Below are 7,994 nucleotides of genomic sequence, written 5' to 3'. Positions count from 1 at the left end.
ATGGAAACCTTCCCTGGCCACCATCAAACACAGATACCACTGCTCCACCACTACCAGGCTCCATAGAATATATGCTTTTGATTCATTTTCATCATAATGATCAATGGACTTTTTTTCTCATTTATTTCTTAAAAAAAAAATAAAGATTTTCTTTGGCTATATCTCAAGGCATGTGGGATCTTAGTTCCCCAACCAGGGATCAAACCTGCACTCCCTGCATTGGAAGTGCAGAGTCTCAACCACTAGACCATCAGGGGAGCGCTCTCATTTATTTCTTTATATGCTTACATTCTCTGCTAGACTGGAAGCCCCAGGAGGGCAAGGCTGGTCAGTTATTTTGACCTTTATACCCCTAGAGTCTAACACAGTACCTGCCCCTAAAAATGAATGAGTGAAGGGGTCACCTACCCAGGAGAGGCTTCTAAGCCCACCACACTCTCTAAATCCCACAGCTGGCATGTACACACTGCAACATATAAATAGTGAAATGTTTCCTGTGGATACTGCTAGGGTCCCAATCAGGACAGGAGCTTCTAGAAGGCAGGGATAAGGAAAGTCTTCTTCATCTTTGTGTAAATTACAAAGTAACAACTGGTACCTTTGCAGCAAATGGCAATTCGCTTTAGAGCTTTCAAAGGGGCTGCATACACAGGAACTCACTGAGAGATGCAGTGAGACTGTCATAGCTGCATTTCACAGATTCAGGAACCGAGAACCAGAGAGCCAGGGCCACATCATTGCACAAAAGCTAGGACTCAGTGCAGTCCTAGCTTCAGGGTCCTAGGACTCTGAAGCCTTTAGAAGGTTGTATCTACCTAAGTGCCTGGTGCTCTGCATATAGCAGGGCCTCAGTGGAGATTGCTGTATTTGCTGCGGCTAACAGACAGATGTTCAAACATAGTCCTCTGGGAGGACTGGTCTCAGGGCAGTGGTGTTTCAGAAACTCAGGAGGAGGGGCAATGTGGGCAGTCAAAAGAGTCCCAGGTGGGGCTTCAGGAGAGCTGAAGAGCAGCATGTAGTAGGCACCTCCCGGTGCCAGGCACTGTGCCAAAAGATTTACCTACATCTCCTTAGTGCCCACAACAGTACAATGAGACAGATGCTGTCATTATCCCCATTTTACAGATGAGAAAGCTGAGGCTCAGAGAGGTTAAGTCACTTGCCCGTTGTAACACAGTCAAATCCTGGAACTCAGCCAGCACACAATCCTGCCAGATGCCTCCACACACGGCTGAAGAAGCCTCTTGCTCTGTGTTTTAGACTCTGTCTATAAAGCCAAAGGTCAAACTAAAACCTGTCTTGGTCTGTCCAGCTCTGACACAAGTCGGGGAGGGACAAGAGCAAGACATGTGGCCCTGGCAACATGAGGAAGGGGCTGATTGGATGCCCTGGAGTAGGAACACACCCTGCCTGCCCAGGACTTAGTGGGTGGAGTGCCTAAGTGTAGCCAGTCCTCAGGGCCCTGGTCTCCTGTGCTGGTGGATGACGAAGACCAGATCGTGTGGGCATACAGAAGGGCTGGGGGACCTTGGAGCTTCACAAGACTAAGAGAGTGACTTGTATCACAGGGGATGTTATGGTGGGCAAATGCTGTGAGTAAGCTAGCCCTACTACACCTGTTAGAATGAGCATCAGAAATGGGCCCAAGCCTGAGCTTCCTTTGGACAATAAAAATAACATTCCTTCTCTGTATCTTCCTTTTCTTTCTTCAGAATCTTTGAGTCTGTTGTTCTACAGAAACATGATCCTACTGCCCTGGGTGTCCACCCTACAGGGGGCTGGGCAGACAGGATGCGGAAGAAGTGAGAGTCAAGGCTGATGTCTAACTCTCAAAGGACTTACCGCCCACCACAGAAGCAAGAAGGGTGAGTGAGACATGCCCAGGGGAGGAGTCGAGAAGACTGGAGCTGACTTCATCCTTGGAAATAGTTGTGTGGGGGGTGGTGGCTTCAGGGGCCAATCAGCTTTAGGGACATGACATCATCGTTTATTCTGGCAGGAAGGACAGACTGTCAAATGGACAGATGAATCCGGAACTAGCTGCCCATCTTGGTGGGAGCTCCTGGCCTCAGGATGCATCACAGTGTTGGCCAACACTGGCCACTGGGCTATTTTACATTCCTCTGTCTTGCCTCAGTTTCTGTAAAAGTCCACCCTTCCTGTGGCCCCAGGAGTACCTCTGGGGACTCATTTGGAGGACAAGACACTGAGAACCTGGCCATGCCCATCTAACTGTGCAGGTTGAGGCAAGTTCCTTTTTTCCTCTTCAGTTCCGTTCAGTCGCTCAGTCGTGTCCGACTCTTTGCGACCCCATGACCCACAGCACGCCAGGCCTCGCTGTCCATCACCAACTCCCAGAGTTCACTCAAACTCATGTTCATCGAGTCGGTGATGCCATCCAGCCATCTCATCCTCTGTCGTCCCCTTTTCTTCCTGCCCCCAATCCCTCCCAGCATCAGAGTCTTTTCCAATGAGTCAATTCTTCGCATGAGGTGGCCAAAGTACTGGAGTTATTTTTCCCAATTATAAAAATAAGCAGATTGGAGGACAGTGGTGTATTCTGTATCCTGCTTCTAGAGCATCCAGGTATCTGGAGGGGTCACCAGTGGGACACCCCAATCCCACATGCGGGGCTCTGCTCCTGTGTTTAGTTCAGTTCAGTTGCTCAGTCGTGTCCGACTCTGTGACCCCATGACCCACAGCACGCCAGGCCTCCCTGTCCATCACCATCTCCTGGAGTTCACCCAGACTCATGTCCATCGAGTCAGTGATGCCATCCAGCCATCTCATCCTCTGTCATTCCCTTCTCCTCCTGCCCCCAATCCCTCCCAGCATCAGAGTCTTTTCCAATGGGTCAACTCTTCACATGAGGTGGCCAAAGTACTGGAGTTTCAGCTTCAGCATCATTCCTTCCAAAGAAATCCCAGGGCTGATCTCCTTCAGAATGGACTGGTTGGATCTCCTTGCAGTCCAAGGGACTCTCAAGAGTCTTCTCCAACACCACAGTTCAAAAGCATCAGTTCTTCGGTGCTCAGCCTTCTTCACATCCAACTCTCACATCCATACATGACCACAGGAAAAACCATAGCCTTGACTAGACGAACCTTTGTTAGCAAAGTAATGTCTCTGCTTTTGAATATGCTATCTAGGTTGGTCATAACTTTCCTTCCAAGGAGTAAGCGTCTTTTAATTTCATGGCTGCAGTCACCATCTGCAGTGATTTTGGAGCCCAGAAAAATAAAGTCTGACACTGTTTCCACTGTTTCCCCATGTATTTCCCATGAAGTGATGGGACCAGATGCCATGATCTTCGTTTTCTGAATGTTGAGCTTTAAGCCAACTTTTTCACTCTCCTCTTTTACTTTCATCAAGAGGCTTTTAAGTTCCTCTTCACTTTTTGCCATAAGGGTGGTGTCATCTGCATATCTGAGATTATTGCTATTTCTCCCGGCAATCTTGATTCCAGCTTATGTTTCTTCCAGTTCAGCGTTTCTCATGATGTACTCTGCATATAAGTTAAATAAACAGGGTGACAATATACAGCCTTGATGAACTCCTTTTCCTATTTGGAACCAGTCTGTTGTTCCATGTCCAGTTCTAACTGTTGCTTCCTGACTGGCATACAGATTTCACAAGAGGCAGGTCAGGTGGTCTGGTATTCCCATCTCTTTCAGAATTTTCCACAGTTTATTGTGATCCACACAATCAAAGGCTTTGGCATAGTCAATAAGGCAGAAATAGATGCTTTTTCCATGATCCAGCGGATGTTGGCAATTTGATCTCTGGTTCCTCTGCCTTTTCTAAAACCAGCTTGTACATCAGGAAGTTCAAGGTTCACGTATTGCTGAAGCCTGGCTTGGAGAATTTTGAGCATTACTTTACTAGAATGTGAGATGAGTGCAATTGTGCGGTAGTTTGAGCACTCTTTGGCATTGCCTTTCTTTGGGATTGGAATGAAAACTGACCTTTTCCAGTCCTGTGGACACTGCTGAGTTTTCCAAATTGGCTGGCATATTGAGTGCAGCACTTTCACAGCATCATCTTTCAGGATTTGGAATAGCCCAACTGGAATTCTATCACCTCCACTAACTTTGTTCGTAGTGATGCTTCCTAAGGCCCACTTGACTTCACATTCCAGAATGTCTGGCTCTAGGTGAGTGATCACACCATCGTGATTATCTGGGTCATGAAGATCTTTTTTGTACAGTTCTTCTGTGTATTCTTGCCACCTCTTCTTAATATCTTCTGCTTCTGTTAGGCCCATACCCTTTCTGTCCTTTATTGAGCCCATCTTTGCATGAAATGTTCCCTTGGTATCTCTAATTTTCTTGAAGAGATCTCTAGTCTTTCCCATTCTGTTTACGTGACAGGTAAAATTTGCATCTGGGCTTCCCAGGTGGCTCAGTGGTAAAAGACCTGCCTGCCAATGCAGGAGATGCAAGAGACGCAGGTTCGACCTCTGGGTTGGAAAGATCCCCTGGAGGAGGGCATGGCAACCCACTCCAGTATTTTTGCTGAGATAATCGTATGGACAGAGGAACTTGCTGGGCTAGAATCCATGGGGTTGCACAGAGCACTCATGACTGAGAGTGCACACAAAGTTTGCATTGCTTGGAAGCTTGCCTTCAAAGAAAGGGTTGGACCCTGCCTCCCCCTCAAGGTAGCCTCTGATGTCCATTTGGCGTTGCGGTCTGGATCTGGCCACTGTAAGGAGGAGACGTGCCCCCTTCCATCCCTCCGCATCTGGTCAGGATCCAGGGTTAAGGCTGATCTCTCCCCACACCTTAAAGGCTCCTCACTCTCCTCTCTGCATGCACAGCTTGCCTTCCTGCTCCTTCCTCAGCCAAGCTGGGGAGCACTTGGCAGAAACCAGGATTATAATTGTAAGAGTTGGGAGCCAGATTCTTCTAGAGTTGAACAGACTTTCCAGAGCAAGAGCACATGACTTCAAAAGAATAACATGATATAGATTTTTAAAAAATATCTCCGTGAACTGCCAGTGTTGTTTCCCAGAGTCAGTGTACATTCAGTCCAGTGAGTCATCTGCCCCTTCCTCATCCCCACTCCCTGAGGTAAAAACAGAACATCATGCTCCTGTCAACACCTCCGGGTTCCAACCAGCAAAGAGCAGAGCGGGGGGTGATGCAGTCAGGTACTGGGAACTAGAGCCACATGGAGACCCGCCAATCAGAACCAACGCCAGTGCACTGCTGAATGGGTGAAGTCACAGGAATGTCCCTGTGGCCACAGTGTGCAAACTCATGAGCACCTGAGGGAGAGGAAAGTCTCATTCCAGGAGGGCTGACACCAGCTTTTAAGTCTGAAGGGCGATGAAGGGGACATTCTGGGCCTCAAAGCCCTGGGGCACCCCTAGGTGTCCAGGAGGGAGTCTGGAGGTATGGCCAGGGGAGCCCCCTCCAGGCCAACATGCCAGGAGCCCACTGCCCCCTGCCCTGTCCACACTGCCCCCGGAGGCCCAGGCCTCCCTGACCATGTGCCCAGCCACCCTGTGACAGCGCCTATAGCTATGTGGGGAGCTGGCGTCCACTCAGCCACCCCCACCTGCTGGGTGCGCTCCTGCGTCTCCACGCCAGGCTTCACGCATTGCGTCCCCTACTTGGGCTGGCTGAAGTGGCAGACCCCTCTGCTGGAGCCCCCTGCTGGCGCTTGACCCCCACGAACCACCCCCGACCCCGGCCCAGCGTCTCCACTGGGCGGAGGTGTCCACGTGCCAAGGAATGTGGTGACACAGACAGTGGACCCAGCTCCTCTCGCTGCACCTCTGCCCACTGGGGACATTTCCCCCTTGCCTTGCCTGCCATGTCTGCCATACACAAGCGGATGGCAAAGGCCGGGGTGGGGGGGGAAGAAGCGCTGGGCTGCAAGGAGTTGGTGAAGTGAGCTGGAAAGAATGAGCAGGCAGGCCCAGGGCAGTCTTGCTGCCACTCAGCTACCTGAGGGTCAGAATCTCTGGGGATGCTTTTCTCCTTCCCTTCTGTGCCTGCCCAGCCCCCACCAACCTCTGCCTCACCCCCTCAGGCGGATCTGGGGGCCTCTCCTTCTCCTCACCAAGGAGCCCAGTGCAGCTGGGCTACTGGCTGTCTTCTAACCCCCGGGGTTAGTGACTTAGGACAAACGCCAGCTGTGCAGGCCATCGTCAACAGTGTTGGTCCCTGCCTTGCTTGTGGCCCGCCTCACAGAGGTGGCCCCAGGACTGCAGTTGGACTGCCCCATGCAGGGGACCCATCTGCCACTATCTCCAGTAGGCCCACCCCTACTGGAGCCCTCGGACTCTGCAGCAGCCGCTGCTTTACCTGTTCTTCCCTTTACCTGGACTCCCTTCACCTGAGCTCCTCTGAGCCTCCTGAGGACAGAGCATGACATCAGTTTGTTGAGTGACTGAGTGAAAGTGACAGAGACAGAGGGAGGCAGAGCAAGTCTGCCTTCTGACACTGTTCTGGTTTGTTTGGAGTCAGACTTTTTTAAAGATATATATATATATACATATATTTTTTTTTTTATGTGGACCATTTTAAAAGTCTTAATTGAATTTGCTATAACATTGCTTCTGGTTTTTTGTTTTGTTTTGTTTGCAGTATCTTAGCTCCCCAACCAGGGATCAAAGCTGCAACCCTGCATTGGAAGGTGGATTATTAACCACTGGACCACTCGGAAAGACCCTATACTTCTTAGGTTAAAATAATTCTGGTGCCAGCACATGCTAGTTCTGCGACCTTGGTCACATGACGTAACCTCTTTGAGCCTCAGTCTTCTCATCTGTAAAGTGGAGATAACAGGAACTGCCACGTAAAGTAATTATAAGGATTAAATGAGATAAAGTGATAAAGAGCTTACACCAGTGCCTGGCACAGAGTAAGCCCTTGATACACATTGTTGCTATCATTATTAATTTATGTCCTCCAGCCTTTTCCAATACTACTGCCCTGGACAAGAATTATGGCCATTGCCAAGTCCACAGTTTGCTCCCAGGAAGTACTCACTCCCGTGGCTGGAGGAAGTCCGTCAGGACATAACTTCTGACAGTTTGTTTCAGGTTCCAACCCTGCCACTTCATAGCCCCGTATCCTTGAGAGATGTGCTCTGAGCTTCAGAGTCCTCATCTGGAAACGTGGTCATGTGAGAGTCTTAATCTCAGAGAGAGGCTGGGAGGATGGAGTGAGGTGTGCAGGGTACAAAGCAGGCAGTCAGACAAGCTGCTGTCAGAGACCATCCAAGCTGACTTGACGGTGGACAGGAATCTGCTGGGGAGCAGCTGAGAGGCTGGTGGGGCTGAGAAGGAGTGGGGTCACCAGCCAGGGAGTGGGCGGCTGGGTGGCTCTAGGAAGAGCTGAGGGCTGTGTCCACATGTCAAGGGTGTCTGACCTCCTAGTCTCTTATGCGGGCCACGGCCCTTCCCGTTTACTTCTCCTTTCCAGCAAAGCAGCACCGGCATTCCTTCAGCACCACTGCATTAGAAGCTTCACTTGGGGTCCTCCAGGACAGAGCAGGCAGAGGAGGACCCTCCACTGTGTGGGGGGCAGGGAGCCCCTGTGTCTCTGGCACACGTTGGGCCAGAGCTCACCCTGGGAGAGGCGACAACTCCCAGGGCACAAAGTCTCCAGCAAGGTGCACCCTTGCCCTCTCTGCCCTGAGCAGTGGCCTTAGAGGCCAGACGGCTGCTGGTACAGGTAAGGTCATAGAATCAGAGCTTCCTTCTCCCACCCCCAGGGAGGAGCCCTCCCAGGACTTCAGCACTTCTGCAGAAACATCCTGCATTCTTACCCCTCCCCCCCACCCCGGCCAGCTTATCCAAAATAGAGCCCTGGCCTTCCCTGACAGTGGTTGAAACTCTGTGCTTCCACTGCCGAGGGTACGGGTTCAATCCCTGGTCAGGGAACTAAGATCCCATATGCTTCATGGAGTGGCCAAAAAATAAAAAACCAAAAAGCAAAATAGAGCCCTACCTCTTTCCTCTCCACCCTACTCCCTACTGT

Source organism: Bubalus kerabau, chromosome 1, assembly GCF_029407905.1.
Source record: "Bubalus kerabau isolate K-KA32 ecotype Philippines breed swamp buffalo chromosome 1, PCC_UOA_SB_1v2, whole genome shotgun sequence".
In the NCBI taxonomy this organism is placed as follows: domain Eukaryota; kingdom Metazoa; phylum Chordata; class Mammalia; order Artiodactyla; family Bovidae; genus Bubalus; species Bubalus kerabau.
This window is presented reverse-complemented; position numbering follows the sequence as displayed.